At 38.9% G+C, this 20,409-nt stretch overlaps 1 pseudogene; it reads right to left on the bottom strand.

Annotated features, from left to right (window-relative positions):
• The window catches only part of LOC149200813 (disease resistance protein Roq1-like), a 46,016-nt pseudogene that overhangs the window by 11,436 nt on the left and 14,171 nt on the right, over nucleotides 1-20,409 (bottom strand).

Here is a 20,409-nt window from a genome sequence, read left to right on the forward strand (position 1 = left end):
CTCCTTCCATTTCTGCACAATTCCAAAAGCATCTTAATCGAAAAGGTTATGGCAGCGGAGGGCAAGTCGTCCACGCTGTCCTCCACAATATTCGCCTCCATATGAATAGTAGGACTGCAATAGAAAGGCTTGTGAAACGATTCCTACAGCCAAAAGGGAATTCCCCGCATGAGATGGAGTCGATGCCGGAATCCTGTGGGAAATGGGAAAGGCCCAAGGTGTGAGGCATAGTTGAAGATGGGGATGGGGGAACTCTGTTTTTGCAGCGCTGTTTTAGAAAGATTACATTGGCATTTGGAACACAATCTGAGTGCACTAAATGATTGTGATATGGCATTGTATTTTGATTAATAAGGTTTCACCGTATTTGAGTTACTATGGGCACGCCAGAGAGATTGAGGGTGCAGAATAGTGGTTGGAAACGTGAATTCCTAGACATAAATATTCAATGCAATTATGCTTTATCGCGAAGTTGTGGATTTAATACGAACGCGCTCGAGAGATTGAGAGTGCAACCAACTACTTGTATTTAAACTTATGCTGAGAGGAAAATCCCTTCAATGTTATAGGTATTATAATTTTTGACAATTTAAATTTGAAATCAGACGTCATTCTGACAGGTTGCAGATATCAAAGAGACGTCATATGTGACAGGTTAAATTTTCCGGTTGTCATCAAATACGTCTTGAAACCCAAAATACGTCTTAAAAGACGTCAAATTCCAGGCGTGCTTTGGAGGCCTATCAAGTTCCCTATCGAGTTTGGGAGCACCTGCAAAGAAGAACACCCACTCAAGTGAAGACGTTGGAGGCTCGTCAAGTTGCCAACCCACTCTGGGAGCGTTGACAAAGCGAAGAACTGGCCCAGGTGAAGCCGTTGGAGGCCCGTTACATTCCCAATCCAATCTAGGAGTGTCTGCAACGTTTGCGTAAAGGCGCATCAGCGAAAGTGAAGACGTTGGAGGTTGGTCAAGTTGCCAACCCACTTTACAAGCGTTTGCAGAGCAAAGCACTGACCCAAGTGAAGATGTTGGAGGCCAGTTAAATTCCCAATCCAATCTGGGAGTGTCTACAACGTTTGCATAGCGACGCATCAGCCAAAGTGAAGACGTTGGAGACCCGTCAAATCCCCAATTGAGTCTAGTAGCGTTTGCATAATCGAACACCCTCCCAAGTAAGCCGTTGGAGAACTGTCAAGCTCCCAACCGAATCTGGGAGCATCTGCAGAGCAGATCATTTGCCCAAGTCAAGATATTGGAGGCCCATCAAATTCCCAATAAAGTTTGGGAGTGTTTGTAGCGCGCAGCACCGACTCAAATGAAAACGTTGTAGGATTATCAAGTTCCCAATTGAGTCTGGAAGCATATACAAAGAGAAGCACCCACCTAAGTGAAAACGTTGGAGGCCCATCAAGTTTCGAATCGAATCTGGGAGCCTTTACAGACTAGAACATCCCCCCAAGTCAAGACATTGGAGACCCGTCAAGTTCCCAATCAAGTCAGGCAGCCTCTGCAGAGAGAAGCACCCACCTAAATCAAGACTTTGAAGTGACGGCAAGTTACCAACCGAGTTTGGGAGCATCTGGAGAGTAGAGCACCCCTCCAAGTCAAGACTTTGGAGTCCCGTTAAATTCCCAACCGAGTCTGGGAGCGTCTGAAGAGTAAAACAGCTGCATAGGTCCAAACTTTGAAGACTCGGTTAAGTTCCCCAGTGAGTTTGGGAGCATCTGCAGACTAAGAAATACTTTAATCCAACGTGTCTTAAGGAATCCATATGACAGAATTCATTTGGGAAAATTTCAAGGTGACTCTCGTACAAGAAATTTTTTTGGAGGTGCTTCAACGTTCTAATGGACTTTGGAACTTTTGAAAGGGGAGCACGAATATACAATTCCCTCAATTTGAGAGGTGCATGCAATGTACATTAATTAAGTGTGTTTGACACTGTAAATGTGAACATTTTGGCATTGTGGTATGCGAAGACGATTCTCAAGCGCAAGCGATATTTATAATTTGGAGAAAAACAAAACAAAATCTGCTTCAAAGAAAAAAGAAAAGATTACCTGAGATTCATGTTGCCACAGTGTTTGCAGGTGGCTCACCTTCTGTATATATAAAACTCGTAAAGTTTTAAGTGAAATCGAGGAAGGTAAGGATGAGTATGGGAAATTCTCCCAACAGAGATATATTAGTTGTGGTAACTGCCAAACCCGGAATAGGCGTTCAACAAAATAACCTTCAGCCCTAAGCAGTTGTAAGCATGTTAGGTTGAAGCTGTCCACAAGGGTTTCCAAAGATTGTTCAGAGACATTTCTGTGAACCATGCTAATTCCACGCACCTGAATCGATCACCTCAAACTTTTAGAAACAAGATGGTCAATCTTGAAAAGTTGTAATACTTCAAAACTTCAAAAGATTAACACAACTTTATTTTGAAGCCCGTTGAAATCTACAAAATACTTATAGGAGATTGCGTCAAAAGATTATGAAGAAGGTTGTCAGTCATCCACCAAAGCCGAAGCTCACATCTAGGAGTTTCCTGTGCGAGATCTCTGCTAAGGTCTCTAACATGGTCATGCATTCTTATACAATTTTCACTGTCGACCTTGACAAGGCCTATGTTCTCTAGGTTACGAAGACCCAACCATCCTTCCCAATCAAATCGGTGTTGGAAATAATAATCACAACCACCGCAATAAACACCCTAATAGCAACCATACTTGTCAGAAGTATTTTTTCAGGTTGCGTCATTGTTTGAATATGGAAGGACTGAAGCCAGAACAGAAGTACCACGCGAACCATTCTGTAGCACATCACATGAAGTTTAGCAAATATGGACAAGCATTTACAACGCGACTATTCTCCATACTCCATAAACACCTGTGCGATCACTGTCCACACTCAACAATAACATCGTATTAATTATTTTTCTTTGTCATGTATTAATGTCAAATTCTATGTTGAGATAAATATAGATGTAAAAGTCATTTTGTAAGTGAGGGAAAGAGAGGTTGGGTAAGTTAGACACCTAGAGTCTGTGAGGAGAAAATCGTAGAGCAAATTTTGGTGGGCGTGTGGAAACAACATTTACTATGTTTTATTGTGTGTTATTCTGCAACCCCTCGTGAAGTGTAAATCACTGTAAACCTTTGTTTTACTTGGTGAATGAGCCGAAGTCTCATATAAATGTATTTTCATGAATTAGAATTTAATCTTAAGTTTTTATTGTGTTGCTCCAAGCTTACTCTGTTTTACTTTGTTTTTTTTTGTCGTGAGTGAATTCTGTGTTTTTTAAGCCTGAGGATAGCTACGTGAAATCCTTGTATAGCTGCGCCAAAATCCTTAACGCATGTCAACTCTCTGCGAAACTACTTTCCTATGCTTCTTCTCCCCTCTGTCTCTCCGCCTAAATCCTATTTTCTAACATGGTATTAGATCAGGTTAAACTCTGTTAATGTAAAAACAAGCGTTTTCAGGTTAAAGTCTGTTAATGTAAAAACAAAAACAAACATTCTTGGGTTAAACTCTGTTAATGTAAAAACAAGTGTTTAAATTTACTGGAAGTTAAAATTGATTTGACGGTAGATTGTTTTTAGCATATTTACCAATAGGCAGAAAGTTTTTTTCTTACACTTAGAAATGGAAACATCAAGCACAAGATTGACTAATCCTCAAATACCTCAGTTTAAAGGTAAAAATTATGATTATTGGGCTATTACAATGAAGGCCATGTTTTCTTCTCAAGACATTTGGGATTTGGTGGAGAATGGTTTTCAAGAACCAGCAGATGCAGCAGCATGCAATGTCCTATCTCAATAAGAAAGAGAGTTGTTAAGAGATAACAGTAAGAAGCATGCAAAAACCCTCTTCTACACTTTTCAAGCAGTTCATGAATGTGTTTTTCCAAGGGTTGCAGTAGCAATGAAGTCCAAGCAAGCATGGGACACCCTCCAGACAGCCTACCAAGGCATGGTAAAAGTCAAGACAACAAAGCTGCAAATGTTGAGAAGAGACTTTGAAACACTTTGTATGAAAGAGTCTAAGAATGTAGACTCATTTTTTTCACATGTAATTGGGCTAGTTACTCAAATCAAGTCTTATGGTGAGACACTTGAGGAAAGAAGAATAGTTGAGAAAGTTTTGAGAAGATTTCCAGCAAGATTTGATGTCATTATTGTGGCCATAGAAGAGACAAATGATCTCTCACAGTTCTTAGTGGATGAGCTTAATGCATCACTGGTTTCTCATGAACATAGACTGAATAGAGAAACAAGCTCCTTATTGGAGCATGCCTTCAAAACACAAGTATCATTTGGTCAAGGTCGAGGCAGAGGAAGATCATATGCTAAGGAAGAGGAAGAAGACCACACAAAGGTGGAAGAAGCAGCCCTTCAAGCTCAAATGGAATAGGCAGCAATCAAAATCCAAGTCAAGGCCCAAGCCAAAATCAAGCACAAGGTTAGAGGTATGATAAATCTCAAGTTCAATGTCATTACTGTAAGAAGTATGGTCATTATGCAAATGAATGTAGAAAGAAGCAATATGAAAAACCAAGTGTAAATTTCACAAAAGAAAGTCAGAACCATGATAACATGTTTTTAGCTTGTAATGTAGCACAAGAAAAACAAAGTGATATGATATATGGTATCAAGATTCAAGGTGTAGCAACCACATGTCAGGAAACATAGAAACGTTTTCCAATATAGATGAAAGTGTGAAATCTGAAGTGACATTACAGACTGATATCAAAGTCTCTGTCATGGGCAAAGGAAGCGTTAATATCCTAACAAAGAAGGGGGAGAATAAGTACATATCAGATGTTTACTTTGTCCCTGGTCTGAAGCATAAACCTCATGAGCATTTGACAGCTCATACAAAAGGGCTACAATGTCTTTTTCAAAAATGATGTGTGCACAATTTTGGATAGACCTCCATTCAGACAGTTGATTGCAAAGGTTCAGATGACAAACAATAGAATGTTTCCCCTAAAAATAAGATCAGATTTGCAGAGAGAAGGTGCACAAGCACAACTTTCAATGAACCCACAAGAGGATGCAAGAAAAGATGCGGCTACCATACAAGTAAACTTTCAAGCAGAGGTCAAAGATGAAAATTGGTTATGGCATTTGATAATTGGACATCTCAACTTTGGAGGTTTGAATTTTCTGCATAGGAAAGGCATGGTGAAGGGACTACCACTCATAGAAAAATCGGACAGCCTATGTGAAGGATGTATCTTGGGCAAGCAATATAGAGAGAAATTTCCAGCTGGAAAGTCAGTAAAGGCAAAGGCACCTTTGGAGATTGTCCACTTAGATTTATGTGGACCAATTGGTGGCAACCACTATTTATTGACCTTCATAGATGACTACACAAGGAAGACATGGGTTTATTTCTTAAAACAGAAAAGTGAAGTGTTTGAGCGCTTTCACCAATACAAATCTCTTGTTGAGAAGCAAAGTGGACACTACATCAAAGTCCTCAGGACTGACAGAGGTGGAGAATACATCTCAAATGATTTCCTTCGTTTTTGTAGGGATCATGGAATTCACAAGCAATTTACAACAAGGTATACACCTCAGCAAAATGGTGTGGTAGAAAGGAAGAACACCTGACCATTATGGAAATGGCGAGTATGATGAAGCAAAGCATTTACCAAATGATTATTGGGCTGAAGCTGTCGCTTGTGCAGCATATATCTTGAATAGATGTCCAACCAAAAGCGTCCAGAACATAGTTCCTGAAGAGGCATGGAGTGGAAGAAAGCATAGTGTCACTCACATGAGAGTTTTTGGATGTGTGGCGCATGCACATGTCCCGGATGAGTTGAGGAAGAAGTTGGATAGCAAGGGGGAGAAATGTATATTTTTTGGATACAGTGATGAATCCAAGCATACAAACTCTACAATCCATTAACCAAGAAGGTCATAATCAGTAGAGATGTGCAGTTTTTAGAAGAGGAAGCATGGGATGGAAGTTTAGAGAAGACAGTCAATGTCAAAGCATGTATACCACATGAGGACAAAGAGGAATTAACAGCAACAAGTAATTCCTCAACATTGACTCCCACTACTCCTATTAAAGCGCAACAAAGCAGGCAACAAACAACACCATCAACAAATAATAGGACAGTTTTGCGCAACCAAGCAAGTGCTTCTCCAAGCACGCCGCAAAGCGCAACACCAAGTGACATGTCAAGCCCATCTTCAACAAGTGTAGACCAAAATTCAGAAATTTAAATGGAATTTATGAGCAAGATGAAGTTGATAGTAACATTGGTCTGAATTCCTTATTTGCCTTGTTTTGTCATGTGGATGACCTAATCCATTTTGAGGATGAAGTCAAAGAAGAAAAATGGGTTGCGGCAATGGAGGAAGAAATAGAAGTAATAGAAAGGAATGACACATGGGAGTTAGTGAACCTTCCGAAAGGAAAACATGTCATTGGAGTGAAGTGGGTCTATAAGACCAAAAGCAACATTGAGGGAAAGATTGAAAGCCACAAAGCAAGCCTAGTCATCAAATGATACAAGCAGTAGCATGGAAGATATTTCGTGAAGAAATTTGCGCCAGTCGCAAGGATGGAGACAATGCGCACAGTTGTGGCGATTGTCGCGCAGCATAAATGGAAAGTGTATCAAATGGACTTAGCATTCTTGAATGGAGTGTTGAAAGAGGAAGTGTATGTTGCGCAACCGCCTATTTATGAGGTAGAAGGCCAAGAAGGCAAAGTGTATCGGTTGAGGAAATCTCTTTATGGGTTGAAGCAAGCACCGCACACATGGTATAGCAGGATAGATGCCTACTTGCTGGACAACGGTTTCGACAAATGTGATAGTGAGCCTACTTTCTACATCAAAGAGAGCAATGGTAAGATTCTTATTGTTGTCTTATATGTAGATGATTTGATTTTTACAGGCAGTGATGGTTTCCTCATCGCTGATTTCAAACAATTCATGAAGAGTGAATTTGAAATGACTGACTTGGGACTGTTAAGGTATTTTTTGGGCATAGAAGTGAAGCAAACAGAAAATAGCATTTTTATCTCTCAAGTGAAGAATGTGGCAGACATATTGGAGAGGTTTAAAATGCAGAACAACAAGCCCACACCAACTCCAACTGTCATGGGGTTGAAGTTGAGCAAAGAAGATTGCAACAGCAATGCCAATCCAACATTATACAAAAGCATGACATGTAGCTTGATGTATTTGACTGCCACTAGGCCGAATATAATGTATGCAGTAAGTTTGGTGTCGAGGTTAATGGAGACACCCAAGGAGACACATTGGCAAGCAACGAAAAGGATTCTAAGGCATGTTAATGGGAATAAAGCAGTATGGCATTTTGTACACAACAACAAGTGATTTCAGGTTGGTTGGTTACGCTGACAGTGATTGGGCAGGAAGTGTCGATGACAGAAAGAGCACGTCAAGGTATGTTTTCCATTTTGGTTCTGAAGCCATTTCATGGGCCTCCAACAAGTAGCCAATAGTGTCATTGTCAACAACAGAAGCTGAATATGTCGCAGCAACAACAACAGTGTGTCAGGCAGTTTGGATGAGGAGGATGTTGAGGGATCTTCATCATGACCAAGAGGGAACGACAACTATTTTCTGCAACAACACCTCAGCAATTGCATTGTCAAAGAATTTTTTCTTTCACAAGAGGACCAACCATATTGATGCTAAATATTATTTTATCAGAGATTTGATTAACAATGATGAAATTGTGTTGCAACACTACAGGTCACAGGAACAATTTGTTGATATCTTCACAAAGTCATTGGCACGTGAAAGTTTTGTTTATCTCGGAAACTGTTTGGGAATTTTCAATAGGGACAATTATGATTAAGGGGGACTGTTGGAAATAATAGTCCCAACCACCACAATAAACACTCTGATAGCAGCCATACTTGTCAAAAGTATTTTGCAGTTTGTGTCTTTGTTTGAAGATGGAAGGACTGAAGCCAAAACAGAAGTATTGTGCGAACCATTCCGCAACACATCACAGAAGTTAAGGAATTTAATGAACTTTATCAAATACGAGCAAGAATTTCCCCAGCGGTCAAAATTTAATGAAGTTTGTGCTATGTACAGAAGGTCAGATTGGTTGTGTTGTGTCAGTGCCACTTCCTTAACTGTATATGGGGAGTTGAATCAGATTGTAGTAGAATCTCATCACATGTTTACCCCGACGGGTCAGTTAAGTTGGGTAAATGTGGGAGGAGGGTGTTACAACATCAATGCTTCTTCACGAGTCTGCGATAAGTATGAGATATCTATGCTCATATCTATTGTTATGAACTATAGATTACATATTTGTGACATGTTTGACGAAATTCCTGTCATGGATAGTAGGGTTCAAATCAATTTCTTGTACCAATGATTGCATTAGTAGCCTTATTCCATTGCTATTTATCATTTCTAAAAATTTCATGAAGTTCTGGGCAGTGGCCTGAGTCTTGGCCCTAAAAAAGTGGCATAATATTTGGGGTCACTAGCTGAGAATTGTTTGAAAAAGTCCACAATCGTTGGCATGCCTTGTTGTGGGAGTGACTAGAAGACCTCAGTCGCATGCATGGCTTGTCATGGGAGCAGCTCGGGGTCCAGATCAGTGAAATGTCAAGTTATCTCAAGGCTTGGTCACCTAGAAGGGTTAGTTAGCTCTTGAAGGTTATGTAGCATGTGTGGAACATCATATTGGTTTGGTTTTATCGGTTCCACTTCCTTAATTGTACATGGGGAGTTGAATCACATCATAGTAGCCTCTCATCACATGTTTACCCTAGCAGACTGGTTAACATGGGTAAATGTGGGAGAATGGTTTTACATTACCAATGCAATAATTAACTATCAAACTTATTGTTGGGTTGTGTTATATTCTTTCCATGACTAGCTCCCCTAGTTAACTAGGGGGTTATAGGGGGTTTGAGGGGATCGGGTATCCCCCCTTTACAAGGTTCGAGGCAGCGGCCCGAGGAAATTTTTTTTGGACCCTATATTAGGTGAGCGAACCTACTTATGGTTTTGTGCATGGTTTTCACACATGGTTTTGGGCACGATGGTTTTCGATCCATGGTATTGGATGCTTCGGCATGTGTATATATCTATATATATATATATATATATACATATGTATATATGTATGTATGTATTATAACATATGAAAGGAAAATAATGAAAAATTAATCTGGTCGTCCCGGTTTTGGACCCAGGGGAAAATATCTATGTATATGTGTTTTATGTGTTATGCTATCACATTGTTTATTTTATGTGTTTTAGAATTCGTATGCAGGTAATTTTTGTATGGTGTTAAAACCTACATTTGGTATCATAGTTGTTTTGGCTTCAAGGGGACACCTTAGTTGCTGAAGGGTTTCCCTCGAGCCTATGGTAGACCCTGTTAAGTGGGAGATCTGCAGGATCGATTCTGTTGGTGAAAGAAGATGGCGAGCAGGGGAAAGATAGAGATCAAGAAATTTAATGATTAGAGTTTTGAGTTATGGAAACTCAAGATGGAGGATCTATTGGTAGATAAAGATCAGTGAATCGTGGTAGATATGGGTACTAAACCAACAGGGGTGTTCAATGAAGAATGGAAGAAGTTGGTTCGGAAGGCAAACAGCACAATACGATTGTGTGTCTCAGATTCAGTATTGCTGAATGCATCAGGGGAAGCTATGAATAAAGCTTTGTGGGTCAAATTAGGGACTTTGTACCAATCTAAGTCTCTGGTGAATAAATTGTTCCTACGAAAAAAGTTGTATAACCTGAGGATGAAAGATAGAGACTTGGTGACAGAGCATCTAAATGCATTTAATACTGTGGTAAATCAGTTATTATATGTTGATATTAAAATTCCATATGAAGATAAGTGCATCAGTTTGTTGTGTTCTCTACTAGATTCGTGGGATAGTCTGGTTATTGCAATAGGTAGAAATGAAACTTCCTTGCAGTTTGATGAAATAATCTCATCCTTACTAATGGAGGAGATGAGATGGAAAAATATGGAGAGCTAGAATGGTGATGCCTTGTCTGTACGGGCACGATCCCTGAACATAAACAAAAATAAGTCATCCAGTGGGAGATCTAATTCTAGAGGGAGATCTAATTCTCCAACAAAACATGTAAAGGTGGTGTGCTGGAAATGTGGAAAGGAAGGGCACTACAAAATGGAATGTAAATCTAAAGCTCTTGACAAAGGAAAGGGATCTGATGATGCTCCTCCTACAAAGGCGAAAACCACCTCAGATGAAGGAGGGGATGCGTACTTGGCTTCTTCAAGTACACATGTAGATCATGAGGCATGGTTGATTGAATTAGGTGCATCCTTTCACTTCACTCCCCATAGAGAGTGGTTCTACGAGTGTGAGAAATATGATGGTGGTGATGTCTTCTTGGGGAATGACAGGAAGGCTAGAATCATTGGTCACTGAAAAGTCAAGTTGAAGTTGCAAGGTGGAAGGATTAGAACACTTCTGGGTGTTCTGCATATTCCTGCATTAGCCATAAATCTAATTTATGTAAGCAAGCTAGATGATGCAGGTGTAAAAACAGTGTTCGAGAAAGACACCTGCAAGATGGTTCGGGGAGCACTAGTATTGATGCGAGGAGTTCATATTGGAACTCTGTACAAGCTGCAAGGTAGCACTGTTATTGATGGGTGCAATAATTATGTGGTTCCTGAAAGTGGAGTAGAAAATATAGTGGTCTCTGGAGAAAAGACCATGCTATGGCATCAAAGGCTTGGACATATTGGAGAGAAGGGCCTTCGAATACTTCATGATAAAGGTATGGTAGAAGGTATGACTAATAGCTCTCTGGATTTTGATTTCTATGAAAATTGTGTATATGGGTAGCAGAATCGGGTGAGTTTCCCCTATAGTGGTAAGAAGGCGAAACAAATATTAGAGATTTTGCACAGTTATGTGTTTGGACTTGTGAAGGTTCCATCACTGGGTAAGTCTGTGTACTATGTATCATTTATAGATGACTTCTCAAGGAATACATAGATATATTTCCTCAAGAAGAAATATGAAGTCTTTGACAGGTTTAAAGAATTTAAGTCTCTGGTGGAAAACCAAACAGAGAAGAAGATAAAGGTGCTGATGACAGATAACAATGGAGAGTTTTGCAGCAAGGAATTTGAAGAATTCTGTAAGAAGTGTGGTGTAGCACGACAAAAGACTACTCCATACATACCTGAGCAAAATGGAGTTGCAGAAAGAATGAACAAGACGTTGATGGAAAGGGCAAGAATCATGCTCAATGGTGTCGAGTTAGGACATGAATTATGGGCAGAGGCAGTGGAGACTGCATGTTACCTAGTCAACAGATCACCTTCATCAGCGTTGGAGGATAAGACTCCATAAGAGGTATGGACTGGTAAGAAACCCTCTTTTTCACATCTGGGGGTATTTGGATGTGATGCATATGTACATGTTCCAAAGAAGAAAAGAACAAATTTGGATAGTAAATATGAAAATTGCGTATTTATTTGGTATAAGGATTAAAGGGTTATAAGCTTTGGAACCCAGTAACAAGGAAGGTTGTGTACAACCGAGATGTGGTGTTAAGAGAGGTGAAATATATTATTAAACATGAACTGCCATAAAAGGTACCTGAGAAGATAGAGTTTGAGCTAAAGGAGGAAGAATCAGAATCTATAGCAGAAGGGGAATCAGAAGATGAAGAGCCACAAACTCTGGTTGTGAGAAGATCAGTTCAAGAAAGAATGCAACCAGAAAGGTATAGTCCATCTGCTTTTTGTTCAAAATTTTGCTTTATCTATTACTAATGATGATTCCAGAACTGTGAAGGAAGCAGTAGATTCAGAGGATGGCAAAATCTGGAAAGAGGCCATGGTTGATGAAATGGCATCTTTGCACAAGAATGAAGCATGGGATCTAGTGGAGTTGTCAGCTAGAAGGAAACCCATTGGCAGCAAATGGGTGTTCAAGAAGAAGACGAATGCAAAAGGAAAGGTGGAGAAATACAAACCTCAGTTGGTAGCAAAAGGTTATTCCCAAGTGTCGGGAATTGATTTTGGTGGTATTTTTTCTCCTATTACCAAAGTAGGTTCTATTAGATTACTTTTATCTGTTTCTACTACTTTTGATTTTGAGGTAGAACAGGTGGATGTGAAGACAACATTTCTTCACAAGGATCTAGAAGAGGAGATCTACAAGAAGCATCCTGAAGGCTTTGCGGTGAAGAGTAAGAAATAACTAGTATGCAAGTTAAAAAAGTCTTTGTATGGGTTAAAACTATCACCAAGGATGTGGTATCAGAAATTTGATACATTTATACGGGGACTTGGCTTCACCAAAAGAAAATCATATCACTGTGTGTATTTTAAATTAATTGGTGACCATGTTATTTATCTGGTCTTGTATGTGGATGATATGTTGTTAGTTGGAAATGAGAAAGAAATTATCCAGGATTTGAAGACTCAATTGTCCTCCAAATTCGACATGAAAGATCTTGGTGCTGCAAACTATATTTTGGGCATGGAAATTAAAAGAGATCGGGCAAAGAGGAAGCTCTGGTTAAACCAGAGGGAGTATGTTGAGACAATAATGCAGAGGTTTAATATGCAAGATAGTAAACCGGTAAAGGTTCCTATTCCTGTAGGTGTGAAGTTATCTGCTGAAAAGTGTCCCAAGACACAAGAAGAGGAAGATGACATGTCTCGTGTTCCATATGCAAGTGCAGTCGATAGCCTAATGTATGCAATGGTTTATACTAGACCAGACATTGCACATGCAGTGGGAGTATTGAGCAGGTTTATGTCAAAACTAGGGAAGGAGCATTGGACAACAGTGAAACAGGTTTTCAGGTATTTGTGTGGCACTAGTGATTATTATTTGTGCTACCAAGGAAGACCATGATTGGAAAGAATATTGGATATTCATGGCTTTGTTAATGCAGACTACGTTGGAGATCTGGATCAAAGAAGACCTACAAGTGGGTATTTGTTTAACCTATTTGGAGGTGCAGTCATTTGGATGAGTAAGAAACAATCTATAGTGGCACTATCAACTACGGAGGCAGAATACATGGAAGCCACTCATGCAAGCAAGGAAGTAGTCTAGTTGCAGAGATTGTGTTGAAGTATGGGGTTAGTGCAAGGATCTTTAAGGATAGATTGTGACAGCCAAAGTGCAATTCTCTTGGCAAAGAACCTTGCTTACCATTCAGAGATAAAGCACATTGATGTTCAGTATCACTTTGTGGGGGATATGATAGAAGACAAAAAGGTGTTGCTGGTAAAGGTGGACACTTTGAAGAATACTGCAGATGCATTGACAAAATTTGTGAGCTCTGAGAATTTCTCTTGGTGTAGAGAAACAATGAGCATTGCAAGGATGGATAAATAACTAAGCTCTCCCGTGGAAAGAAAACAACAAGTGGGAGAATGTTGGGTTGTGTTATATTCTTTCTATGACTAACTCCCCTAGTTAATCGGGGGGTTATGGGGGGGAGCAGAAGCCCACCCTATCCAAGAGGTTTGAGGGGGGCGGGTAGCCCCCCTCTACGGGGTCTGGGGCAGCACCCCGAGGAAAATATTTTTGGACCCTATATTAGGTGGGTGAACCTACCTATGGTTTTGTGCATTGTTTTCGTACATGGCTTTGGTCGCGATGGTTTTCGGTCCATGGTATTGGATGCTTCAGCATGTATATATATGTATTGTAACATATAAAAGGAAAATAATGAAAAATCAATTTGGTAGTCCCGGTTTTGGGATCCAGGGGAAAATCTTTGTGTATATGTGTTTTATGTGTTATTCTCTCGCATTGTTTATTTTTTGTTTTACAATTCATGTGCAGGTAATTTCTGTTGGCATTATGATACAGGTATGACATAAGTGTTGTCCTTGATGGCAACTCTCTCAGATGGAAGATCATAGTATAACATGTAAACAACAAGAATGAAGAAAGTAAGGTATACGCAGGTTCACTATAGACCAAGCCACATGTACACGCAGGTTAGCAGACCAAAAGGCACATATAGCATAGACACGCACTTTCATGGAAGGAAAGGCGCGTACATGTTGGAAAACTAATTTTTGGTCCGTGGTATTGACCCCAGGTCCAAGGTATTGGTCCTATGTGGTTTTGGACCATGGTATTGAGAGAGGCCTAAACCTATATAAGGAGAAGAAGATCATTAGGCCATAGTGCAAGCGTGCAAGTGATGAATATCTGATGAAGGGTGAGATCTAGTATGCAGGTTATGGGTATGTGATGCTTTGTTAAGGATGCACCTATGTGGCGAATGAAGGTTGATGAACCAGGACTATGAAGACTAAAATGCATTATCATTATATGGTATGATCATGAATAGATCTGAATACTGATGCATGTCTTATCCTTTATATCTTATGGTCTGGGTATATCTAAAGTTGAAAATTGCAGCGTAGGTATAAGTAATTATTTTCATATCTGTACGCGATTTCCCTTTGGTGAAAGAGTGTATACACACTGGTTCGACATAGCCAAGTAGCGTATACATTATGAGATTTGATATTTGAGGTTGTTGTTGGTTCTAGTGGTCGTTGCAGAGTTCTGGGTTCTACACTGTGTTCTCATGACTGTGTTTTGATGACAGGGTTTTAGTGATTCAGTTGTTGGGTGATTCAGAGATTGATGATGCAAATATAGTTGATGGTTGTATTGCAGAGGTGATTGTGTAGTATTGATGGATGCATTTTGAAAATTTATGAAACGTGGTCCTTGGAAGAAAAGAGAAGGTCGTAGCCTTCTGTAGGCCGGTGCCTACGTACTAGTAAATATATATTGGCTAGTACAAGAGCTAGGGGGTTATAGCTCCCTTCTAGTAGAAGCTAGAGAACAAGAGAAGGTTGTAGCCTTCTACAGGGGGTGCCTGCATACTGGTATGAGTCTACGCTAGTACAAGATTGTAAACAGGTTTTTCTTATCTTAAAGAAAACAACAACAGGTGGATTTTGTCTCGCATTGGGTTTCCACCTTATATCATGGTGTTCATGTGTGATGATTTGTTCTGTTTTACTGCACCTGTTTACTGTTTATATGGTTAATAATGTTTTGATGCACTCATATGATGAATTAACTGAATCATAAGTTTGTTGGATATACGCTAGTTGCATTAAACACAGTTGTGTATACACGTGGGTTGCCATAACTGAAGTAGTGTATATGAATTTGATAATGGAAATGAAAAGGTTATAGATTTGCTAATATTGATTCATCCCCCCACCCCCTTCTCATTATTATTTCCAACAATTTTTGTATGGGGTTAAAACCTACACTTATGATAAAGATTTGTTTGCCTTGGTACAAAGCATGAAGAAATGGAAGCATTGTTTGATGGGTAAGGAAACAACTATTCATGCTGACCATAAACCTATGCAATATTTACAATTTCAAACCAAGCTATAACAAGCTAGCCATTTCAAGTGGATTGTGGATGGGATTTATACAACAACTCCATTTGGTAATTAGGTACAAGAAAGGTATATACAACAAAGTTGTTGATATGTAGTCAAGCCCTATTGTTAATGGATCTGTCATTATTAAGCATAACTCAATCATGCATGAAATTTATATTGAACAATATGCTCAAGATGATGATTTTAAAAATGTTTATGCAACTTTGATTTAAGGCAATCATGTTGAAGAGTTGGATTATCATGTTCATAACAAGTTGTTGTATCATCTTGGCAATTCATGTGTTCCACAAGGTGAAGGAGTCAACATCATAAGGGAAGCTCATACTTCTCTTATTACTGGTCACCTTGGTGTAGGAAAAACAATTTCACAATTACATAGATATTGTTATTGGCCTCACATGAATGAAAATGTTTCAAGATATGTAAGAGGAGGTTCTATGTGTGCTAATAGAAAGCCTAGCAATAGGAAATTGGGTTTGTATACTCCAGTTTCTTTCTCGTCCTTTGGAAAGTATTTCTATGGATTTTGTAGGAGGACTACCAATTTCAAAGAAAGGTCATGATTATTTGTATGTTGTTGTGGATCATTTCAGCAAAATGTGTGTGTTGATGCCATGTAAGAAACATGAACTAAAAAAACCACAAATATGTTCTTCCAAAATGTATGGGTACACTTTGGGTTTCCCACTTCTATTATTTCTGATCAAGATTCTTGACTTTTCAGGAAATTTTGATCAAGTTTATGGGAATTGATGGACACCAAGTTGAAGAAGAGCACAACATTTCATCCAAAAATCGATGGCCAGTCAGATGTAGTGAACAGAACAATAGTACATATCCTTCGTGGATATTGCAACAAACATTTTAAGATTTGAGATGAACACTTACATTGCATTTAACATGCCTAAAATAGAGCTAAGCATTCTTCAACTAAGACATCTCCATTCGAAGCAAGTTTGGGATATTTACCAAATATCCCTTAGATTTTATCTTTGGGAAAGATGTTGCGGTGACAAAGCAAAGCGCTTCATTAAACAAATTCATTTGGTGCATCTGATGGTAAAAAACAGTTGGAGAAGAGTCAAGCCAAGTACAAGGTGAGAAATGACAAGCATCGTGTTGACCACATCTTCCAGGTGGGAGATCAAGTTTGGCTATATATCAGCAAGGAAAGACTTCAAGGTGAAGGTAAAAAGCTCAAGGCAATCAGATATGGTCTTTTTATAATCTTAGAGAAGATTGGTAATAATGCTTTTCAATTATATTTTTCACCATACATGAAAATTTATGTCGTCGTGAATGTGGAAAATTTGAGATTATATGAGACTCCTATGATTGAATATCAAGGAGAGAATGTTCAAATTCCATCCATATAATACTTTTCTCCTGAATACTTAGAATAATTGTAGCAAGATACTATTCTTGACAGGAGGATAAGAACTTCGCGCAGAGGCAACATGGAGTATCTTCGTGTGGGGCTCAAAGGAACTAATCCAAGTAAATTCAATTGGATTGAGATAAGAAAAGCGAGGGAGTTGTACTTCACTTACTTGCTGACTGAAACAAGACTTTTGGTGGTTCAAAAGCTTCTAGTGGGGAGGAATGATCTAGGGGATAAGAAAAATGCTCAAAAATGGAAGTACTCAAAATCACTCAAAACAAATGCCAAATCATCGTGTTTGTTGTCTTGTTTCTAACATTGCTTGAATCTCCTCAATCTGAAGTTGTATGAGAAAGTTATGATGTTCTGAAGTTTTTTCCAAATAACTAAAAAGTCAAATAATAGAGTTAACTGGGTTTCTGACTTGGCAATCCATATGATGACATCATCAACTAACTATGTATGGTACGATTTCAGACGAGCCAATCCCATGCTGACATGTGGAAGGGTCATACAAGTTGGGTTGGCAAGATCTTATTGGTTGGTGTGTTTTGTTTATGACCAATCATAGGCTGCCATGTGGCGGATTCTTATTCGAAATTATTTTTTCAACAGTGCCAAAGGGCGTCGACAGGTTTCGACCCCTAGACGTTTGGCAAGCCATCACAACACCTTACTAGCACACTAATGCAATGGTTCTTAACATAACATTGTGGGAATTTTTATTTCAAATCGAGTAATGGCACATTTAGGGAAGAGGGGTCAAGTATTTATACCTAGCCCCTAGTCTTATATGCCACCACACAACTAGTTGGGAGGAGCCGAAGACAGAGGGGTAGTGACTAGGCCCAAACCTTGGTTCTATGTGGTGCCCATAAGACCATCAGCAGGAGGCTACAACAGAGGGGGTGGGAGGATAAGCATCGATCCTCGGTCACAAACCAACCCCATGACCAACGTTTGGAGCAACATAACTAAACTGGTGGGGACATGCGGCTAGCCTAACCCCTTACCATATGGGCCATATGACTGGCTATTGGGGCTAAAACTTGGGTGCTTAAGGGGTTATTGCCGGAGTTAAAGAGGTGACATTTTGTGCATTTTTCGGCAAGAATCCCATCAGCACTAGGCGAATTTGTCTTTCGGCAGGCAGGGAAAAGGTAGAATACATAGAATGGCTAGCCATTTTTGTAAAATTGTAGAACATATAACAAATATTGGTTTCAGCAAGCATATCTTGCTCATTTTCAACCTTTTTGAGCTCAAGAAGAGCTAGATAGGGGTTTTTGAGCATTCTAAATCCATTGGAAACACTATTTTTCTATTTGAGCACTATAAACTGATATAATTTCATATTTGAGCATATAATTGAAGAGGCCCAACATTGGAAGCTGGACCCAGAGACGTAGCCCATGAAGGGTCAACTCCGGTATCAAATTGTTGTGTTGTGTTTCTTTTATGGTTCATTTTTCTTTGTTTTATTTCTACAAACTAAGCTAAAAGCACTAAGTTTATGTGCTTTTGCAACTTGATCCATCTCCCATAAGACATAGACTTGCAATTTTTTTTTAAGAAACCTTCAAGTTTTTAATTTCAGATCAACTGGTCATTCTATGAGTTAGCGAGAGTGTTTTGGTTGTTGCATGGTATCACTATGTAACAACATATGAATTACAAGTACTTTGAGGACTCCAGTCTCTTAGATCTAAATTTCTTGTATGTAACATCACATTCTGAATGAATAGAAAATATTTGAAATCTATTTTGATTTCTCGTGTGTAGGCTTAAATTACTCTCTATTATGCTATGTGATTTAGTCATTTGAATTCATTTAATACAGTATCCAAAACCGAATGGTTGGGGTTGTGCACTCTATAACAACAATTATGGTTTTGTAATTCATGTTTGCTTGTTGCAAGACCTTGGATTGTGTCACATCACTTAGTATTCTAAGAATGGAAACTTTCCATGCATAAATACTAGATTAGTTATATAAAATTTTCAAAGAAATATCAACATTAGTGACATGTTTCGTATGATGTGTTTAACTTTAAAATGTATAGGAACTTCCTCTCGAAGCTAAAAATAACATACTTTTCATTTTCACTTCCTCTCACTTTGTATCTGATGAGGTTGAAATTGATAGTGAACTACCAGTTTCAAAGTCATATTAAGTGAGTTTGAGCCATAGTCAAAACCAAAGCTAGTACTCGAAGCCTAAAGCTATAGTCAACCAAAATCAGAGTCCAAGATGTAACTAGAGACAAACTCATGTTCCATGAACAAAATTTCGTTTATGGTCATCCCAAAACCAACATTTGGTTTGTGGTCCTCCTTAAACCACCACTTAGTAGAAGACTTATTGCTTTTGCTATATAACTTGTAGTCATCTTCAAACCACCATTTCAATAGTTTGTGGTTATCTTTAAACTATTATAAAAATCACTTCCATTTAGTAGAAGACATAAACTTCTAGCAAGATTAGAAATTGCTCTAGGAATTGAATCAAGCCAAGTTCTATAGTTGGTGACTAGCCTTAAACTACTATTGATAGAAGACTTTGGCTTGTACTGCCTTTTTGATTTGTGATCTTCTTTAAACCACCACTAGTAGAAGACTCCGATTTTTTCTACCCCATTTGATTTGTGGTCTTCCTTAAACCACTAGATTTATAGATCACATCTAGCCATTGGTTGTTATTTACCTTCATATTCCAGCTCTCTTCTTGGACTCAAATACACCCTTTGGGTTAAGGTAGGACTAGGGTAGGGGTGAATGTTGGAAACATAATCCATAGGGAATTATGTAAATTGTAATATTCACTTGCGCGGAAATTGAAAAGCCACAAGTGAACATCAAGAGTCATGAGAATTCGAAGAGACCTCTTCAGATATGAAACCAAGAGTCATAATCTTATGTATTTATGTGTATCACATGACTAATATTTTAATTTCATGTTTATCTAAAATTTCAAAAGGGCCAAATGAAAACATGAGAATAGAACCATCCATTGTCTTTGGTCCACACAATGATGGATAGTTCTAATGGAAATAAATTCATAACCCTGAAGGATCAAATCAATGAGAAAAGACAAAAATCATACCCCTCCTAAAATGTGATGATAAAGGGAGGGAGATGGTTACATGGAAATTTCAATGTATTCATTGTTATTATAGTGAAGATATACTAAATTGATATAAATTTTATCATTATTTTTAAAATTGTATGTACTCCCCTGATGGGCATGTAAATGTAGATGGAACGGGGCCCTTGGAGGCTACACCCACCACCCTGAGTACACACTAAGCATTTAAAGAGGGAGGACAAAGCTTTCCCTTGCATGCATGTGCATGTAGTATCACAGTTGGTGGTGGTTTTATTTAAGGTCTTCGATGGGCGGTGAGACATTATGTGGTGAGTAGAGAGGAACCAAGGTAAGGTCCTTGGCCTCCTGGTGTAATTCCTTTGTTCATTTTGAGTGTGTGAGAATCTTAGTGTTGTGGGTTGTAGTGGGTTTCAAAGGTTGGAAAGGAGGTCATGTTGGCCAGTGTAAATTTCATTTGAATGCTTGGTGTTCCCTAGACGCCTAGTCTTGT

The sequence above is a fragment of the Pinus tabuliformis genome, chromosome 2_1, assembly GCF_031772625.1.
Source record: "Pinus tabuliformis cultivar Carrire ecotype Pingquan chromosome 2_1, CPIR1, whole genome shotgun sequence".
Taxonomy (NCBI): Eukaryota; Viridiplantae; Streptophyta; class Pinopsida; order Pinales; family Pinaceae; genus Pinus; species Pinus tabuliformis.